Consider the following 22,204-nt stretch of genomic DNA (forward strand, 5'->3'; position numbering starts at 1 on the left):
TTATGTGTTGGTCGGTTCATTACCTGATTAAGAGAATGCCAATACAATGTGCGATGCTCAATTTCCATCAATCTTGTTTTTATGCAATGCGATGTTATGAGGTGCTCAGAATGTAAAATGCAACACTTTTTCATCAAAAAGCTGTTTTCATTCTGATCATGGTTACTTTTTACAAAAGAGTACAAGTTTTTAAAGAAAATAAAACTGTCTAAGCTGTACAATGTGCTAACACTACTAGCAAAAAGAAACCAAGCAAAAACATATGAATCAGCGCCAGCTAACTCAGTCTCGAGAGGCCCTCTTCGTCCTCTTTCTGGGCACGGACTCAGAGTTGTCTCCGTCAGCGCCGCTGTCTGTACCTCCCTCTGAACCAGAATTTGAACCAGAGTCATCACCACTCTCTGCCTCAGAGTCTGGCTCAGCATCATCTCCATTAGCAGAACCCGAGCCGGCGTCATTGTCTCCGCTCTTGGATGACTCGGTGTGCTGACCCATAACCTCCTCGGTCTCGCTGGTCTCATCATCGTCATCACTCATGATAGGATCTGAAGGGCTCCTCTGATCTTGGCCGCGACGTCTCCCTCGGCTGCATGCCAAAGCCTCTCTCTCTCTCCCTGCTGCTGGAGGGGGTGCTGATGGTCCTGCTACTGCTGCCGCCGCTGCTGTCGATAAAGGTGGGACCTGAAAAGGCTGTTAGTATATGTCAGTCACAGTATGTGTATTAGGTGCAAGTATGGTGTGCAGAATGAGTATATGCAGAAGTCACGTATAAAGTATGAATACAGTATGAAAATTTGGTTTCAGATGCAATGTATCAGTGCAGTGTCAGGAAGTGTTCAGTTGAAATGTCAGTTTCAATGTATCGGTGGAAATGTGATGACCAATATGCAAGAAAACTAAAGAAATTACCTAAATGCCATGGAAGCCAAGTAGTGCCTCCCTCCTCAAGATCATGCCCTCAAATGAGGCCAACATCTCGAGCAATCCCTTGATGTACCCTGCTGGTGCCTGCAAATGCAATGTAGAATGATCAATGTCCGGAAGGAATGAATATCAGAGTATCTGAGCAAGGATGGAAAAAAATAAAAGTTGTAGTGCATACCAAAGATTGATCAGGTGCTCTAACATATCTATGACTAACCACCAGAGGCTTAATCAGAATCCGGTAAGCCTCTCTGGTATACCGCCAACCTGTCAACTCGGTCGGAAGCTCTGGCCAACCGAAGCTCTGTCTCGCGGGGGCCATCCTTTTGGCCCTGCCCCTCGGTACTCGAGCCCTGCTCGTCGAAAGTGCGCTTGCTGCCCTTCCTGCATGAGCACGAATACCTGTCAAGGAAGGCATGAGATATGTCTAGATATATGTCGCATAGTCCCCCTTTCCAAGAAAGTAGTTGGCCTCCACGCCTCGTGTAAAGTCGAGCACCTCCTAGAAGGAGAGACTCTCTGTGTCCCGCATGGATGGCGGAGGTGGCATGGGAACTGTCTGTAATGGCAAACCCAAGATCTGGCGTAGGAAGCGCTCGCCTAAGAACCAAGCTTAGCCTACCGGTCCCTCAAGTACAAGCCGGCAACGGGAAGCACCCCAAGCTCCAGCAAAATGGAACCTGACACCTTCAGGCATCGTTGCCTAGGGCTGCTACGAGATTTGCATACAGTAAATCTACAAATTGTTAGTTGCCATCAAATATGTAAATATGAATTAGAGCTGAAGTAAAGTAAAAGTAACTGTGAGTTTTGAATTACCTCTCCTGCAGTCACCGTGTCAAAATATCGGCGAAAGAATAAGAAGGTCTCCTTGGTCCTCCTCATGTACCTACCATCGTACCGGTGAGAATAAGGTACAACATGAGGCATCTCCGCCTCAGACTCTGGAGCGAGGGTTGGAAAATATGCATATACCTATAGCTGTAAAAAGCAAAAGGGCGACAGTGAGTATACAACAGATAAACACAGGTGATGCGGAAAGCAGAATATGTGTGCAATGTGCAGATAATATACAATGCAGAGTGCAGAAAGCAAAGTGCGTAATCCAACGTACAGAAAGTACAAATGCATAGTAGAGATCAGACTATGTGTGTGCAGTGTATAGAAAGTGCAAAGTAGAAAGCATGACAGGAAATGTAAGGCCTCCTAGGCTCTCCAGTAGCTGCCCGCTCTGTTCCCGCTCCTACGGGATGTCTAGCTCATGTAGCAGTATAAGGTAATGAGGCCAGTGTCGCCCCAGTCATAATGTCGGACCTGCGACAAGTCCACCAAGGCACTCAAGAAATATAGCCCGACAGTGTTTGCCCTGTCAGTGAACAAGGTGGTGCCAAAGAGAAACATCAAGAAGCCTCGGGCGTGCTGCTCAATCTCCTATAGGGTCTTTGGCTGTGTCCCTCTGAAATGATCCGCAAACCAGGTATACCGAACCATTCCTGATCAAAAGAGAGGCGGGCATGCCCTCAGCAGGTAGATCCAGGCGGCCTCCCACTCGCCCATGTCTGTATCATATGGGATCGGCTGACCTCCTACCTTGATGCTGGTGAGCATAGAAAAGTCGTACGGGGTCATTGTCATGTCTCTTACGGTAGAGAAGTGGAAAGAGTTGGTGGTGTCCCACCACTTCTCTACCAGCGCATCAAGCAAGGGCCTAGTCGCAATGAGGTGCGATAGCCCTATGCAAAATAAGCCGAATCCGGCCTCGTCGACAATCTGACGGACGCCAATAGGGAGGTCCATATACCACTCCCTTGTAGATGTGGCTCCATATTCTCTGATAGAATGAGAGTCCCCCTGTAATCAGAATGTGTTTGAGAAAGGCAATGTAAGAATACAGTTCAAGAATGTGTCTAAGACAAGCAGATAAAAGACAGTACAAGAGTTTGATTTATGCAAGAAATGCACAGTACATTGCGGAAAATGTAAGAAGACAGTGTATACCTCAGTGGCGCTGTAGAATAAATGAGACTCCAGCTCTCACAACAAGAGATCTGCTGGCGCGCCTCGCGCAAATTCTCTGAAATGACGAATAGTATCGGGCGGTAGTACGTGCACCTCGGGGTGATATGTCTCCGGGTCAAAGGGATGAACCCTGGGTGGTAATGGTACATACTCGGGATCTCCCTCCATCCCTAGAGAACCTCCATCATGGGGAATGTCGTTTGCCATCTGGAAAGGAGATGAGAAAGTGGGCGAAAATGAGCAAAATGGGTGGAGAATGCCAAAAGTCAACAAAAGTCAACTCTAAGAGAGAAAATGAGAGAAAAAGTCAAAGCTCGGAAAAAGGCACAGAATCCAAGAGTAACTCGAGGGGAACAACTCTCAAGTGGTGGAAATGAAGAAAAAAACACCGAAAACAAATTCCAATCGGTTCAAAACGAAGGAAATCAAGAGGATCTAGCGAATCAACTTCGCGTGGGGCGTTGGAAAACGTGTATAAAGCATAGATCTGGAGGGAAAAATGGTCTAGAGTGATAGAAGGATGAATTTCGGCTAGGGAGAAGTGAGAAAATGATGTTTGGGTGCCTATACTTAAAGAGTCGAATGTAAAAAGACCAAAATGGCCTGAATTGCCATTGGTGGCCGACAATCTCCAGGTGTGGCCGACAGGTGGCCGACACCTCTCCACGGTGGCTGACAAGCCTCCAGTGTTCTCCTTGTGTGTTTTTTGCTGTTTTGTGCCCTTGGTTCTCGTGAAAGTACAAGAAAAGTTCACTTTTAAGTCCAAATTGTCTTTGCGAAAGCTCCGAACCGTATCTTCGGTGCACGACTCATTACTAGTCGACTTGAACGAGGTGTATCCTTTTGAAACATATTGCAACTCTTCTGAGAGGTAAATCAGAAGTTGCGACTAAGTTGGCTTTATCACACACACTTTTATCATTGCATAGAATGTGTATATCTTTGTCGTCGCATAGAATGTGCCTTTCACATGAGATTTTGTATAGAATGTACACTCCTCGCATTTGCATAGAACATGCTTCTGTTTCCCATTCGCATAGAGCATGTATTTAGTGTTTTGCATAGAACATGTTGTTAATCTTGCATTGAACATGCGTTTCGTCATGGTTATTCTTGCATAGAACATGCACTCTTACTATATTATGCTTGTTGAGTTTCTTTCTTATGCAGGCACGATATTGTATGTACGGTTCAATCAGAGGAATTCCAGGTGAGATCACTCTTGTCCTTTGATACGCCCTGTTTTGGTTAGAAGCATTTGGACGTGTTCCGATGCTTATACCACTCCCTGCTTTGGTTAGAAGCATTTGGACGTGTTCCGATGCTTATACCACTCCCTGCTTTGGTTAGAAGCATTTGGACGTGTTCTGATACTTATCACCACTCATTGTTTTGGTTACAAATATTTGGACATGTTCCGATATTTATCACCGTTCTCTTTGATTAAGGACAGTCGGGCACGCCCCGGTGTTCACGCCGTTCCTTTTCGCCTTCCGCGTGTAACGCGTTAGGATCTTGTTTGACACCTCGGGTGCGCCCGACGGTTGTGTTATTCTTTACATTTCCTGCGTGATGCGTAGTTAAGTTTGCATAATTTTCTTACATCATTTCTGCATGAAATGTGGTTTGGTTCATGTTTACTTACTTCTTTTTATGTATGCGTTTGTTGTAGCATTTCTTTGCATAACATTTGCATCTAGATGTTTCATTACAGCCTCATTGCATGATCATAAGTTATGTGTTGGCATCGTGCATATCACTTGCATTTTGCCCCAGAACTTCGCTAGTTTGATTCCTTGCAAAGGGATAAGTAGGTAGCCTGCGGGCGCAACCATTCTTTGTTTTGCTTGTTTGTTTGTCCAAGTCTTCGGCCTTGTCAAAAATGGGTCATCTCTAGGCTTTGACATTCACTCCCATCATTTTATGACTTCTGAGTTCTGTCAAATAGGGGCAACTGTAGACACTCTATTTTTTACCGTCCTCAAGACTTAGACGTCATCGTTTGTGCACTCGATAATTGTGCTTCTTTGTGAACGCCTTGCCTTTAAGCCTCTAAACCTTGTCTGTTTTGTGCTTGGTTTTGGACCAAGAGCTTGTTACTTCTTGCCTGGAAGAGAAGGTGACCTGTCGGCCAGCCCTGGGATATGTCGGCCATGGGTTATGCTTGTCGGCCACCAATGGTGGCCGATAGCCATTGGTCTCCTTTTTCAGATATTTGTTTGCCAACTGTGCCAGTTGTTGCTCACTGAGCTGCATCTTCACACACGTGTATAGTAGGATGTATACAAGCTCAAGCTTTGATTTTCTATATATAGGGGGTGTCCTCCCCCATTTTGAGAGGTTGGATATTTTGAACCAAAAATTTCTATCTCTTTCTCTAGTTTTCTCTCTCTTACTTGATATTTTGTGCTTTGTAGTTAGTTTTCTCTACACTTTAGCACATCAACCCCTAACCAAACTTGACCACCATTGAATTGTGGCCCCTTGGAGTTGTGTTTGAGCTTTGGAAGAGGGTTTGAGCTTAAATTTGTGGCTGAATTGTGCTTTGCTTCAAAGGTATAGAACTTACCTCATTTAAGCTTATTGTGCATACTTGCTTTGCCATCTTTTTCTACTGTTTAAGGCTATTTTTGAAGTGTAAAAAACTCTGCTTTTGAGGCATAAAAGTGGTGGTTTGGGCCTTTGTGAGTTAGGGGGTTGTCCCCCCTCTTTTGCTCCTTAGGTTGTGAAGCTTTTTGTGCTATTTTCCATCACTTTCAAAACAATTTTTTTGGGCCTTTTAACCACTGAAATTCAGAGGTTTTTTTAGTGACAAAAACCTTCTTTTGAAGTACAAAATTGGAGGATTTAGCCTCCCCTCCTTGTTGTCTTGCTTGCACGCCTAGTTGCCTTACATGTTAGCATGTTTTTATAGCCTAACTTAGCTTTGGTCTAGCATGTTTTTGCTACTGTTTTGACTTGTTTTAGCTCTGTTTTGGGCTGGTTAGGTCCTTTGAGCCTTGTATGTCATGGTTGTAGTGTTAATTCCTTCATTAGCATGGTGTTTTAGTGCTTTGATCATCATTCTTTTGAGTTAAAAGCATGTTTTAGTATTATTTTGCACTCCATTTCAGTACTAAAATCTCTGCATTCTCCCTCTATTCTTCACTTTTTCGTTTGCTTTGAAAGTGGTTTTAAACCACTTTTTTGCTTAAGTGTGAAATTGAGACATTCATGCTTAATGGTTTAATCCCTTTGAGGGTTCATTATCAACGGCATAAGGTCTCTTTCATGCCCAAGACACTTGTGGTTTAAGCCCTCTTTCCATTAGAGGACATTCACTTTTGGACTTAACCAATTAAAGAATGGATTGGTATTTAAAAAGAGTAAACAAAACTTGGCAAGTAAAAGAGGCAAGATAAGCATCTTTCATGTTGCATTGCATGTGTTCGAATCGGACATTAATTCGAACACGAGAAAAATCGGACATTTCATACTCAAAGTGATGAAATGTACCACATTCCTTGGTCACCGTCACCCTTGATCATGCATGATAGGGTGGTGGTCTTGTTGAGTCTTGTTTTGCATTCATTAAGCTTGTACAAGCTTGGTTCCTTAGCCGTCGTGCATGGAAAATGCTTGGTTGATGGTTTGAGGGCTAATAGTTGCACTCCTTTGAGCTTGTGTAATGATAAAGAGGGTAACAGTATAGACAAACCCTGAGAATACACTACTTTGCCTCTGTTTTCTCTCTGTTGCAGCAAAAAATGAAGTTCAGGGAAGGGGTAGCCGACCGGCCACCAGCAGTGGCCGACAGCCACCAATGGTAGCCGACGGCCACCATTGGTAGCCGACTGGCCATCAATGAAAAATTTGCACAAGTGTGTTCCTGAGTTGAAGCAGAAGCATTCTAGGAGATGGCAACACTGTTGGTGTTCAAATAAGTGCAAACATAGGCGTTCAATGGCAAGGCGGTGGCATTTTCAGGTAGAGAAGTCGAGCATGCACACATCCCCCGCCCCTCGAGGCCATTTCCTTGCTTTGCTTAATTATTTAATTGTAGCTAATCCATTTATACAAGTTTTGTAACTATGTAGTTAATTAATTTGTTTTGTAATTAATTAGCTTAATTCGGTATGTAATAATTAGTTAACTAGAATAGTTAATTAGTTTCGAGTTTTGTAATAATTAGCTTAGCTTAATTAGCGTAGCTAGTTAGCGTTTATTCATTCGGACCTTCCTTCGCAAGGGCATAATGTTGTAATAAGTGTGCGTGTGTGTGTGTATGTTTTCCAACCCCACGTCTTTCCCCCTTTTATTTAACCGCTTTCGATGGTTAGCTTAAGGACATTTTCGATTAGTATACCTTATGCTCGCATGTTTGCATCCATTCATTTGTGTTGCATGCACCGAGGCTCGGCGCATCATTCAAACTGCATTGTCAATTCAATACTTCTTTGAAAACGTGTTTCAAAGCATGTTATCAAATTGTTTCATATGCCATATTAATAGCCGAGCCTATTTAGTTGCATTATTGCATGTATGGCATTAGGCATCTTAACATAGTTAGGATCATGCATCTTTCTAACTAGCTTTTGTTTTTGGCTTAGAGTACTCGGTATGCTTTTACGCTTTAGCATGCTTGCATAAGTGTGAATGCTTCCATGATTAGCATGATTGCCATGAGGCTATGTGCTTAAATGATAAACTGTATGAATGCCTGTGGATGAAGGCTTGATTGTTTGGATTGGAACGATTCAACGAATGTGTGTTTTAAGCCCACTTTGTGAAGTGGCAAATCATGTTTTAAGCCCACTATGTTTGGTGGCAAATCCATATCTTTAAGACTACTTGAGGGTGGCAAATTCAAACCCCTTTTCGCAAAACAAACATGACTTGAAATGTTCCAATTCTTGCGATTTAGTCTATATTTGGATGTGCGCATCACATAGTAAAGTTAGTTTAATAACCGGAATAAGAACACATAATGTTTATAAAATATCATATCATGATTAGTAGAGGCCGATCTTTGATCGGGCGAGCGAGGGTGCTCATTTCAAGACCTTCCCCTCTCGTACCCAAGTTCCCGAGCCAAGGCAACTTTGGTGATGAGGGACACTTGGCCTTTGGCACGAGTCAGGGTTTCCTAAATTTTTCCAAAATAAAATATTTAGGTGGTGACTCTGTAATCTGGCAAAGTAGTCCAATTTTGGCATTATTTGATTAAAAATCGATTTTCCAAAATGATTTGCCGGATTGGACTTTTTGGTGTTTATCGGTTTCAGATTGCACTTGTAAGACTAGATTCAGAACCGCGGGAGTCCGAACTGTGGGGCCTTTCTTTCAAACCTTTTTGAAAGGGGGCCGCGAAAAAGGCGAGTCCACAGTACCTCAGCAAGACTACCTAATATACCTCTCACACCTAATACTGAGAAGTGAAAAGAGGATCAAACAGTACAGCGGTAGTCCAGATCCAAGGGTTGTGTTCCTATCGTGGCAAAGCCCGCGACCGGTCAGCCTTTTGGCAAGCTTTTAGGCAAGCCTCCGACAAACCGTCCAGGTATAGCAGATGACAAACACAGTGACTTAGGCGCACCAATGCAAATGCAATGCAAAGAAACATATAAGTGTAGATAAAATTTCATATCATGAATTTCAAGTCAAGTTCTCTAAATCCCTAGCATAGTCGCCAAAAACTGTAGTTCGACTTTTTCGAGCCCCCTTTCGGAAGGCAAATAGCCCTACAGTTCGGACTCCCGCAGTTCTGAATCTAATCTCACAAGTGCAATGTGAAATTGATAAACACTAAAGAGTCCAAATTCGGCAAATCTTTTGGAAAATCGATTTTGAATCAAATTGCTAAAAATGGACTGCTTTGCCAGATACAGAGTCGCCACCTAAATATTTTTGAAAATTTTAGGAAACCCATGACTCATGCCAAAGGCCATGTATTCGTCATCACCAAGATTGTCTCGGCTCGGGAACGTAGGTACAAGAAGAGAAGGTCATGAATTGAGCATCCCCGCTCGCCCGATCAAAGATCGGTCTCTATGAATCATGATATGAATCTTATGTACATTATATGCTCTTGTTCTGGTTTATTAGGTTAGCACTTACTATGTGATGCGCGCACACAAGGTATAGACTAGTCTGCCCGAATTGGAACAATTTCAATTTCATGTTTGTTTTTCGAAAAGGGTTTATTTTGCCACTTAACAAAATGGGCTTAAAGTTTGTGAATTTGCCACTTGACAAAGTGGGCTTAAATGTACATTTGTTGAATCATTCCAATTCAAGCAACAAGCCTCCATCCGCAGGCATTCAAACATTTTAACAAATAAGCATTTAGCCTTATGGCAAGCATGCTAGTAATGGCAGTTGCTCACACTCATGCAAGTATGTTAAAGCACTAATAACTCACCTAGTACTCCAAGCTAAAATAAAACAAAAGGAGTTAGAAAAATGCATGATTTCTAACTATACAAGATGGCTAATGCAACGCATGCAATAATGCAATTACTAGGCTTGGCTACTAATATGGCATATGAAACAAGTAAATAGCATGCGGTCTAAGTATGTATTCAAAGAAGTATTAAAACGACAATGCAGTTAAAATGATGAACCGAGCCTTAGTGCATGTAAGACAAATGAATCAATGCAAACATGTGATATGCTAATTGAGACGTGGTGCCCTTAATCTAACCATCAAAAGCGGATAAATAAAAAGGAGAGAGACGTGGGGTTGGAAGACATATACATTATTACAACATTGATGCCCTTACGCAGCAAGGTTTGAATAGATTAAGCTAACTAGCTTATTAAGCTAACTAGTTTACTAAGCTAAGCTAATTAAGCTAATTATTACAAACCGAATAAATAGCTAAACTACTTAACTAATTATTACAACGCTTGAATTAATGAACTAGTTAACTAACTAATTAAAATAAATACATGTGAATAAAATCGACTAGCTATCAGTAATTAATTACAACGAGATTTATTCACAACTAATGATAATAATAGTAATTGCATTTGATAAGAGTCTAATGGAAGATGGATAAAGGTTGCGTGTGCAGCGCCTGAAAGCCACTCTGTCTGCCCAAGCTGCTTCTGTTTCACCTTTAACCACTGCTTCTGTTTTCTATAACACTGTGCTGCTAGCCACACACTAAGGGCCGACCGTGCATCACTGATGGCCGGTCGTGCATCAATTTGGTGCAAAGCTCTGTTTTTGTGTTATGAGGTGAACCAGTGCAGACAGAGCATTCTCAAGCTCTGTTTGTCCTTTTCTCCTTCTCTGTCATGGGAAAGCCTCGAGAGAAGGTTGAAATTGATTCAAAGGCCATCAATGAGCAACATGATTGCTTGATAGTCTTGAATGCAATTTTGGACAAAAGTCAATAAAATGCAATGAATAAGACCACCCCTCCCTCTTGTCATAGTATGAACTCAAAGAAGGAGGTTGCAACACTTCAAGAATCATCAAAATGCCATGAATTAGCATGTGATGACTCTTTACACGAGGAACTTGGCATAACATCCAGCCAAGTTGGAGCAATTTAAGCCACTTTCTTTGTGTGTGTTGATCCAAGTTTTAAACCAATTTTATTAAGCCTTGCCATTATTTAGTCCATTTGTCCATGGTGATGTTAAAGTCTTCTAAACAATAAGTAATGTCAAACAAGAGGTTCTTCTAAAGCATGAGAGAAAGACCACACCGTTGGCAATGAATCTTCGAAAAGATTAAGCCATTAAGTAGGAATCTTTTTTACATGTTTTGAACAACCTCAATCGGTTGAAATCATTCTCAAGCATGAAAGGGATGGATGGTGGATTAATTGTTAAAATTAGACTCTCAAACATGGAAATGAGCAAATGAAAGCTTGGAATAACATGTAACAAGTTACATATGCTAACTTGTGAGACAACAAATGAACTAAACAAAACATGAACCAATACAAAAGGCTTGGACAACCCTAAAACAGCCCTAAAAGTATGAAAAACAGAGGCTAAATATGCATGAAAAGAGCTTAAAAAACTAAACAATAAAGAGAGGAATGAAGGCTAGTAAGCAAGAGGAAGGAATGGTGGCTAACCCCTCCACTTTTGAAACCTCAAAACATGATTTTTAGCCTTTTGAAAACTCCAAAAATCAGTGTAAATATCAAAGAAAAAGAGTGAAAAATGAAGGTTTGAGCTATAGGTAAAGGTGTAAAAAGAGCAAGTTCTCTCTACCCTTTTGGTAACTCTTCAAACCCAACCTTAAACACTTCAAATAGACTCAAAACAATACAAAACAGTAAGGATTATGAAGCAAGTGTAAGAAATGAAAGCAAGAGAGAAGATAACAAGCTTATATCTTTTACAACAAGCTTGTTATTGATGATACAAACCCGGTTTCAACTCACTCTCAAGCTTGAATTATGTTTCTCCAAGATCAACCAAGACTCTAAGGTGGTGAGACAAGGTTGTATATGGAGTATAAAGATGAAACCAAGAGGCTAGGTTAGCTCAAAGGTTACTTGCAATGGAAGAAGGAGGAGGGAGGAGCTCTCAAGGTGTATATAAGTTCTCTAAATTTTTGTTCAACCCTCAAAACAATCCCATATCTTCATTTTTATAGAATTCGAGCTCAAAAGGTAATAAATATCTTCAAAAATGGACAGCTGGTGGCCTCCCACCTAGAATAGTGTTTATCGCCATCGACGGTCGGCCGGCCATTCATAGCCACGGCCGGCCATCACTAATGCACAGTTGGGCCTTGATGGCCTCCCTTGTTTTTTTTGGTTCAAACTTAACTCAGAGTGGAAAAAGGTCCAAAAAGGAACTCACATGTTCAAACAAGGTATATGTTGAAGATTTGAGGTTATTTCAAGAGCTTAATTGAATCCAAATCGCTGTGAATTCACAATTCAACTTTCATCATTGAGTGTATTGAACCAAGCGCCTAAGTTTTGCGGGCAGTCAAAAATGGGGTGTCTACACGCATACTTTTTCTCAGAAATTAACTAGGCCATTAGAACCTATGAACTGTTTACTATCTATGTCTGCACCGTCTGGGGGTTCTATGATATGTTCTTATGTTTATCCGGCATGTGATATTATGATTGGTGATATGACATTGTATGTTGATTAGTTGCCCCTGAGTGTTGATTATTTTGATTGTATTTTGAGTATGGATTGGTTGACTAAATACTGTGCCACCATTGACTATGCGAGTAAATTTGTTGTGTTTAGACCACCCGGTATGCCTGAGTTTATTTTTATTGGAAACGGGGTAGTTCCTTCGCTATACTTGATTTCATTTATGAAAGGCAGGAAATTGTTAAGAAAAGGTTGTTGGGGCTACTTGTGTTGTGTGTTGATTGAGTCTTCGAATAGTACTAATATAGAAACGATACCTATAGTCTGTGAATTTTCTGATGTATTTCCTACTGACCTACTTGGAGAGTTAATTGATAGGGAGATTGAGTTCACCATTGATGTAGTACCCAGGACACAACCAATCTCTAAAACCCTATACAAAATGTCCACCTCTGAATTGAAAGAATTGAAAACTCAACTTCAAGAACTGTTAGACAAGAAGTTTATATGCCCGAGCACTTTACCTTAGGGCGCCCCAGTGTTATTTGTCAAAAAGAAAGATGGGTCTTTGAGGCTATGTATTGACTACCGTGAGTTGAACAAAGTAACAATCAAGAATAAGTACCCACTACCCCAAATAGATGACCTGTTTGATCAACTTCAAGGAGCCCAATTGTTTTCTAAAATTGACCTTAGATCTGGGTATCACCAGTTAAAGGTCAAGGCAGAAGACGTCGAGAAAACTGCATTCAGAATTAGATATGGGCATTATGAATTCTTCGTCATGCCATTTGTGGTAACTAATGCACCTGCAGCATTCATGGATTTAATGAATAGAGTGTTCAAGCAATGCCTTGATGAGTTTATTGTTGTATTCATCGATGATATATTGATTTATTCTAAAAGTAGGGAAGAACATGAAAATCATCTGAGAATTGCTTTATAGACCCTAAGGGAAAAGAAATTATATGCAAAATTTTCCAAATGTGAATTTTGGCTTGACAATGTGGCATTTTTGGGGCATGTAATCAACAAGGATGGTATCTCTGTTGACCCACAGAAAATTGAAGCTATTATGGATTGGCCTAGACCGACAAATGTATCAGAAGTTCAAAGTTTTCTAGGACTTGCAGGCTATTATCGCAGATTTGTGAAAGATTTTTCCAAACTTGCTTTGCCACTCACTCAATTGACACAGAAAACTACACCATTTGATTAGATTGATCAAAGAGAGACTACTTTCCAAGAGTTAAAGACCAGGTTAGTAACTGCACCAATTTTGACTTTACCTAATGGTACTGATGGGTTTCAAATTTACACCCGACATATGACCTTGAACTAGCAGCTGTGGTGTTTGCCTTAAAAATTTGGCGACACTATTTGTATGGTGTAACTTGTGAGGTATATACCAATCACAAAAGTTTAAAATACTTCTTTACCCAAAAAGAACTGAACATGAGACAAAGAAGATGGTTTGAATTGATTAAAGACTATGATTTACCAATCTTGTACCAACCGGGAAAAGCCAATACTGTTGCAGATGTTTTGAGTCGAAAATCCATTAGGAATTTGTCATGTTTGCTCACCGGCCAGAAGGAATTGTTATGTGACCTGGAGAAGAATGAGATTGAGATTGTGATCATTAAAGAAATCAAAGAGAAGCAACTTGTAAATGAATTCCTAAAAAAGACTGTAGATGAACTTGACTCAAAACCGAAGCCAGGATTTGTGTTTAAGAGTAATGTGTTGAAGTTTCAGAATCGATTTTGTGTATCGGATTGTTTGGACTTGAGGAAGCGAGTTATGACCGAAGCTCACAATTCAAAGTTTGCTATACATCCGAGTAATAGCAAGATGTACCATGACTTGAAACAAAACTTCTAGTGGCCTGGAATGAAGAGGTGCATTGCAGATTTTGTGGCTAGATGTTTACACTACCAACAAGTTAAAGCCGAACATCAACGACTCGCCAGACTGCTTCAGCCGCTTCCTATATCGAAATGGAAATGGGAGCATATTACGATGGACTTCATTGTGGGTTTACCTTGCTCTCCTCGAGGTATGGACTCTATCTGGGTGATTGTTGACTGTTTAACTAAGTCTGCCCATTTTCTACCTGTTAAAACTATTTATAATGCGGACAAGTTAGCTAATATGTATGTGAATGAAATTGTGAGATTACATGGTGTACCAGTATCTATTGTATTTGACAGAGATTCTAAGTTTACATCAAGATTCTGGCAAAGTTTACAGCAGGCTTTGGGAATTGAATTGTGATTGAGTAGTGCCTAACATCCAAAGACAGACGGTCAAACTGAACGAACAAATCAAACCTTGGAAGATATGTTACGGATGTGTGTATTGGACTTCCAGGGAAATTGGGAAACCTACTTACCATTGGCTGAGTTTGTGTATAACAACAACTACCATTCAAGTATTGGCATGGCTCCTTACGAAGCTTTGTATGGTAGAAAATGCCGATCTCCGATATGTTGGGCCGAGGTAGGTGATAGACCTTTGTTGGGACCGGAACTGGTACAAGAAACGACTTAAAATGTGAAATTGATTCAACAAAGATTGAAAACTGCACAAAGCTGCCAAAAGAGTTATGTTGATGTCCGAAGAAGAGACAAATAATATGAAGTCGGGGATCACGTGTTTATCAAAGTAACTCCAATGAAGGGCCAAACGCGTTTTGGAGTGAAAGGCAAGTTAGCACCAAGATATGCAAACCGCCCAAACGACAAGAGTTGCGCTCGAGCGAGGACCTAAGTCTCACGCTCGAGCAACCGTCGAGCGTCCGTCGACCGTGAAAATCACTAAACCAGTACTTTTTTCAAAATTTTGCAGACCGCTAGAGGGAAAGAAGTTGCGCTCGAGCGGCTCCTCACATGATTGCATTTCTGTTCGAACGGGGTAAGTTACGCTCGAGCGGGACCCTTGTTTACAACAAGCTTTGTTTAGCGTTCCAAAGTGCATCTTAGCATCCACATTGCATCCTAGGCATTCCTAGGCCATGATTAAGACTCGATAAGAGGTTAATACTTAGAAACACACTAAGAATTAAACGAAAGAAGTTAAGTGCCAACCGAGTGCGTGTTTCATTATATGTTTCTGTTGTGTGTATGTAGGTCATGTGCCACAAGTTATCTGAATTGTCTGATTCGTAAGTGAAGCCATCTGTGAGTAATAACTTTGTAAAGCTATGTTTACATCTAAAGTAATTTCTTATATGATATGATATGACAAGAATGCTCTGTTTTATGAAATGTTACATTCTATCCAATGAATGTTTGTTTAATTTCTGACAAGTATTCGTGACATCCTTAGCACCAGGCCCTTACCCGGGGGTAACAATACCGTGGTTTATAAGCAAGGCCCTTGCTTGGGGGTAATAATATCGTGGTCTCATGGCCCTTGCTTGGGAGTAATAATACCGTGGTCTCATGGCCCTTGCCCGGGGGTAACAAAACCGCGGCTCAAGTATATTACAAGCTCCCGGTACCGAAGGTTCCTTATGGAACGGACAAGCATGATAACGCTATTGAACAAGAAAATGAATACAGTCGGTTTCTGATATGAACTCTAGTTTTCAATTCTGTTAAGGACATCATTCATTTAAACCCTTTACTATGTTATTATTCACTAGGCTTCCACTCACTATTTATATTATGTATGTAGGTGACCAGGCACATGACCAGGCTCAGAATTGAGGACCTAGCGTCTCAGTTTTTGTCAGCCAGCCTTTGTGCCTCCCGAGGAGGTTCCATACATCTTATTGTAGACACCCCATTTTTGACCGCCCTTAGGACTTGGGCGCCACTGATTGTTTACTTGGTGATGAAAGTTGTGCAATGCAAAGATTTGATTTCTTTAGCAAGAGGAGCTTTAGATCCCAACTTCACACCCCTTTTTGGACCAAAGCCTTTTGACTAAAATGTTTTTTAGACCTTAAAACCCTCTCTTTCAAAATATTTTTGAAAAATGATTCTACGATGTTCCGAGGCTCGCATTTTGTTAAATGTTAGGCTTTTCGATAAACCGAGCAAAGTTAAAGTGGAAATAAATGGAAGAGAGGTGAACTCTTTGAAAAATATTTCAAAACACCTTGTTTAGGGATTTAGGTTTGAAGAAAAGAGGAGAGGAGAGAAGAAAACTAGTTTAGGAGAAGCTGGGCATGAATCCAGGTAGGATTGAAACTGAGCAATTTTCACTAAAAGAGGGATATCTCTTAGCACACTTGGAATTTTGATGTGAGGCTGCCACCATTGGAAAGAAGACTTCAAGGGATTTAATTTAGGCTCAAGAATGACCTGCAAAGGAGTCTAGATGAAGGAGATATTCCCATTTGAATTTTGGCCCAAAAAGCAGATTTTTCTGGCTAACTAGAGGTGGAAGTTTCTGGCCATGAATGGGCTTTTCTGGCCATGTGCCGGCCATGCATGGCCTATGCCAGCCAGGTTCAATCCAAGAGTGACCCTTGCTAGCCAGAAATGGACATGTGCCGGCCATCAATGATGGCTTGCTGGCCATTGATGGAAAAAGTCAGTTTTTTGCAGATATTTATCTTCCAGCTGTTCCAGCTGTCCCTTTTGGGATATTTTGGACCTAAGCTTGCATTCTTCTATATATAGAGAGCATTCTCTATGGTTTTCAAGGTTAGAACAATTTAGGAGTGATATATTTTGGGAGCCTCTCTCTCTACAATCCTCTAAGTTTCTCTCTCTCTGAGCTTTTGTGCTTAGAAGCTTGCATACATCAATCTTTAGCCTATACATCCTTGACCAAAGTGGTTCATCTTTGGGCTGAGGTTACTTGAAGCTCTCTTGGAGCCTCCTTTGAGCTCTAGAAGGTGGTTTAAGCTCAAATTTGTGCTTAAGTTGTGCTTTGCTTTAAAGGTATAACACTTACCCCATTTAAGCTTATTTTGCACACTTGTTTTGCCACTTTGCAAACTGTTTTTGGCCTGGTTTTCAACTACAGAAACCTCTGTTTTACAGTCCTAAAAATGGTGGTTTGAGCCTTTGTGAGTTAGGGGGTTGTCCCCCATTTTGGCTCTTTGGCTTGTGAAACGTTTTGTGCCATCTTTCATCACCTTTCAAACCAACTCTTTTGGCCTTTTAACCACTGAAACTCAGAGGTTTTTCAGTGGTAAAAACTTTGTTTTGAGGTCCAAAATAGGAGGAGGTGGCCTCCCCTCCTCATGTCTTGTTTGCAAGTGTAGATAGCCTAACATGTGAGCATGTTTTTCTTCCTTTTTGTGACGCATTCTCAACATGTTTTAGGCTCTGATTTAGCATGCTTTAGCTTTGTTTTGAGCTGTCTTGGTCATACGAGCCTTGTCTTGCATGGCTATAGTGCAAATGGCTTCACTAGCTTTGTGTTTTAAGGCTTCTAACATGTTTTGCATGAGATGATTGCATGTTGTAGCATCATTTAGCATGTAATTTCAGTGTATATGGCTCTGTCACACTCTTACTTATTTCACTCTTTCATTGCTTTTGAGAGTTGTGCTTTGAGCCTTGTTTGCAAGCTAGCATGTGAGCATGTTTTTCTAGCCTTTTATGCTTCAATCTCAGCATGTTTTAGCCACTGTTTTGGCATTTTTTAGCTCTGTCTAGAGCTGGTTTGGTCATTTGAGCTTGGTATTGCATGCCTCTAGTATAGTGTTCTTCACTAGTTTAATGCTTTTGGCTTTTGAGCATGTCTTACATGTGTTGCTTGCATGATTTAGTATCTTTTGCATGCCATTTCAGCACTAAAAAGTCTGCAACCTCCGTCTATTCTTCACTTTTTAATTTGCTTTGAAAGTGGTCTTGAGCCCCTTGTTGGCTTGAGTGTGAACTTGAGGCTCTCATGCCTAATGGTTTTAACCCTCTCTTGAGGGTTCCTCCTAACCAACAGCATGAGACCTCTTTTATGCTCAAGGCACTTGTGGTTGAGGCCATCTTTCCAATTAGAGAACTTTCACATTGGACCTAACCAGTTAAAGAATGACTTGGTAATGCTAAAATGAGTAAATACAACATGACAAGTAAAACATGACCAAGATAAGCATGTTGTGTTTGCATTGCACGTGTTCAATCGGACGTTATATTGAACACAAGGTAGATTGGTCCATTTCATACTCAAAGTGATGAAATGAACCAATCTCCTTTGTCTCCATTGTCTTTGATCATTCATGACAAGGTAGTAGTCTAGAGTCTCATTTTTGTGCATTTATTGAAAGTGTACACCTTGGATCTTTGGCCATCACACATTGAAAATACTTAATTGATAGTTTTGGATCCAAGAATGCCACTCCTTTGATGTTTTGAGATGATAAGGAGGGGCATGGTACAAACATATCCTTGGAAAACCCTTCATTTTCCTCTGTCCGTGCTCTGTTTCAGTGTGGCAATTCAGCATACCAGTGGCCGGCACTGGTATATTGATGGCCAGCAGTGCTTCATCCTTGGCCGGCATAGCACACTCTTGGCCGATAAATGGCCGGAAATAAGCACTCATGGCCGGCAGGCCACTAGTGCAATCCTCAGCATTGTTTTGGTAAGGTGGAGCAGAAACTTCTTGGAGTAACCTTACAAACAAAGCCTCTCAAGAGCAAATCGGAAGGCGTTTCGGGGCGAAAACCAAGTGCATGCATATTCAATTTCCTAAAGCAGAGCTGAGGCAGTGTAGTTTAGTGCTTTACATGTTTAATTAGTGTACATTGGTTTTGTAATTTAATTAATTAGTTTGCTAATTAGTTACGTGTTGTAATAATTAAGTAGCTTAGCTTAGCTATTTCTTTATTTGTTTTGTAATAATTAGTCTAACTAGTTTAATTAGATTAGTTTGATTAGCTTAGCTTAGAGTAGGTTAGCTTATTTATTCGGACCCTCCTTCGCGAAGGCACAATGTTGTAATAAGTGTGCGTGCGTGTGTGCATGTCTTCCAACTCCACGTCTTTCTCCCTTTTATTTAACTGCTTTCGATGGTTAGATTAGGACACGTTTTGATTAGCATACCTTATGCTTGCATGTTTGCATCATTCATTTGTATTGCATGCATCGGGCTCTGCGCATCATTCAAACTGCATCGTATTTCAATACTCTTATTTGAATACGTGTATCAAATTGTTGCATTCATATGCAATCTTAGATAGCCGAGCCTATTTAATTGCATTATTGCATGTATTGCATTAGGCATCTTGTATAGTTAGGATCGTGCATATTTCTAACTAGTTTTTGTTTTGGCTCGGAGTACAATGTAAGTGTTACGTTTTAGCATACTTGCATGAGTGTGAGTGTTGCCATGATAGCATGCTTGCTATGAGGCTATTTGCTTAAGTGATTAACTGCATGAATGCCTGTGGGTGAAGGCTTAATTGCTTGAATTGAGACAATTCGACGAGTGTATGTTTTAAGCCCACTTTGCGAAGTGGCAAATCATCATGTTTTAAGCCCACTTGAGGGTGGCAAATCTGCTTTTTAGCCCATTTGAGAGTGGCACCTTCAAACCATTTTCGAAAACAAACATGAGTTGTTTTGTTCTAATTCTCGTGATTTTGTCTATACTTATATATGTGCGTCACATAAGAAAGTTAGCTAAATAACCGGAATAAGAACACATAAGGTTTATAAAACAACATATCATACTTAGTAGAGACTGATCCTTTGATCGGGCAAGCGGGGGTGCTCATTTCAAGACCTTCCCCTCTCGTACCCAAGTTCCCGAGCCGAGGCAAATTTAGGGATGACAAACACGTGGCCTTTGGCACGAGGCAGGGTTTCCTAAATTTTCTAAAAACAAAATATTTAGGTAGTGACTCTGTAATCTGGCAAAGCAGTCTAGTTTGGCATTATTTGATTTAAAACTGATTTTCCAAAATGATTTGCCGGATTGGACTCTTTGGTGTTTATCAGTCTCACATTGCACTTTGTGAGATTAAATTCAGAACCGTGACAGAAGCCCGAACTGTAGGACCAATTCGCGCCTCTCCGAAATGGGGCTGCACGAAAAAAGTCGAGTCTACACTTATGGTCATGTTTTGCGAACGTATAAGGCTTTGTTTTCTCTTTGGATTATGAACAAGTTTCTGTTAATCATATATTGGGACAAACCCCCTTATGTCTATATCTATAATGAATATGACGTAAGACTAAAACATTATAACGTCATGCATATGTGAAAAAGGTTTAGAATTTATATTCCATATATGTCTCCACAGCTCAATGGATTATATTTGTTTTTATATTTGCTTCCGCAGCGCCTAATTATAAGTCATTCTGTTCAGAGGCCTTTGGTAATCCAAAGATTACTAGCCGATTACGACATTAAACCTATAAGGGCGGGTTTGTGTCGTGATAGCTACCCTTACGGGTTGCTAATTTGTCATTCTTAAAAGAACGATATTGATGAAAGAAAAATAATATAACATATGATCAATAAATATTGATAAATAATGATAGCTAAATAAACAAAAAATAAGAGTTAAAAAAAAAGTGAAAATAAAATATTTATATATATATATATAAGAAAATGCATGAGACCCCCAGTGGGGGTGACCTCCACCACCCCCACTATTTTTTGATTGGTCCATAACTTTTTTTCTTTTTTTTTTTCTACCACTTGGAGTCCCCAGCATGATTGATATATATATATATATATATATATATATATAGTATGCATAAAGTGTTTAATTAATATAATTAGGACATGATGGATAAAAAAAAATTATCCTTTTTTTTATTAGAGTTACAAATGAATCGAACTGTTCATGAATAAGCTCGACTTGATTTGGCTCGGCTCGGCTCAGCTCGGCTCGTTAAGGCCTACCTTTTAAGCTCTTATAGTGTTTGCTCACATTTGGAAGCCCGTTTGGATTTAATTTCTGATGTATTGGACGTTGGGCTATGTTGGGCCTAATTGATTCTAGCAGAAAGTTACAAGACTAATAAATGGCCAATGTGTTTAAATTATTTAGTAGGTATGTAACATCAGGTGTCCATGTATATCCATTTAATGATAATTTACTTTTTATTCACCATTTCCTTATTTATTTAGGAAAAATTTATTTAATTATAAATTCTATAAAAATACTTGTAATCTAATAACTCAATTGGCGGAGTGGGGTAGGCGGATTTACAATATGAGATTTAGGCCTGTTCAAATATCTATCCGTTTCTGTTAACTAGCCCTATTCAACCCGGACAAACCACTTACAAAAGGTTTTGACAGTCATTTTTAGAAATGACTTACATACACGTCTAATTTAATATTGATTGATTGAAATAATAAAATTTAATATTTTTTTTGTTAAATTTTTAAAAGATAAATTAATAAATACTAAATGATAAATGATAGAGTATTGTTTTAAAAAATAATGATTCATCAAAAATAATTGTATATATTTAAAGCACCTATTGATGTTTCTTGAATAGTTTTTAAATAAAAATTTTGAACTTTTAATATTATTAATAATGTACCTTCATGAGCTCTGCCAAAAAAGGTATAAAAAAATAATTTAGCTAGAATAAAAAATTTGCAATTATTATGATGTGTCATATAATTAATCAGAATCATTTTAAGAATTGAAACTATTAAGGTTATATAGATTTTGTGCCTAAATCCTTTTAAAGACTATTTATGATTTGAATTTGTAATTTCTTATGTATTAATGTGAATAACTCTTACGATCCTACCTTTGAGTCAACTCACCTTAAGGTATAGTGAAAGACCTAATGCATCACTTTAGACACAACTAAAAACATAAGAAATTAGCAAAAGTCTTTTCAATTAATAATCAAAAGAATTATGCTAGGGATCTCAAATATTCTATCAAACCTCTCACACATGGGTATGGGATCCACACACACATAGATTTGTGTAAGTCTAAACCCATGTGAAAGGTTTGATAGAATATTTAGTAGAAGTCTAAACCCATGTGAGAGGTTTGATAGAATATTTAGTAGAATATTTGAGATACACCATAAGTTATAATCAAGTCATAATTTATATATATTATAAATTTTTTCATTATTTTTATATTTTTAAGAAAAAATATTTTGATATAAGTGATTCATAATTTTTGATAAATTTGATTAATACAAATGATGATTTGATTTCAAGTTGAATATATATACTTTTTAAAAATTATTTGAATTTTTTTTTTTTTTTTTTTGTAAGCTTTTTACAAAGGATAACACATGTAGTGACA

This window comes from Camellia sinensis, chromosome 8 (assembly GCF_055761805.1).
Source record: "Camellia sinensis isolate YWXY chromosome 8, ASM5576180v1, whole genome shotgun sequence".
NCBI classification, from domain to species: Eukaryota; Viridiplantae; Streptophyta; class Magnoliopsida; order Ericales; family Theaceae; genus Camellia; species Camellia sinensis.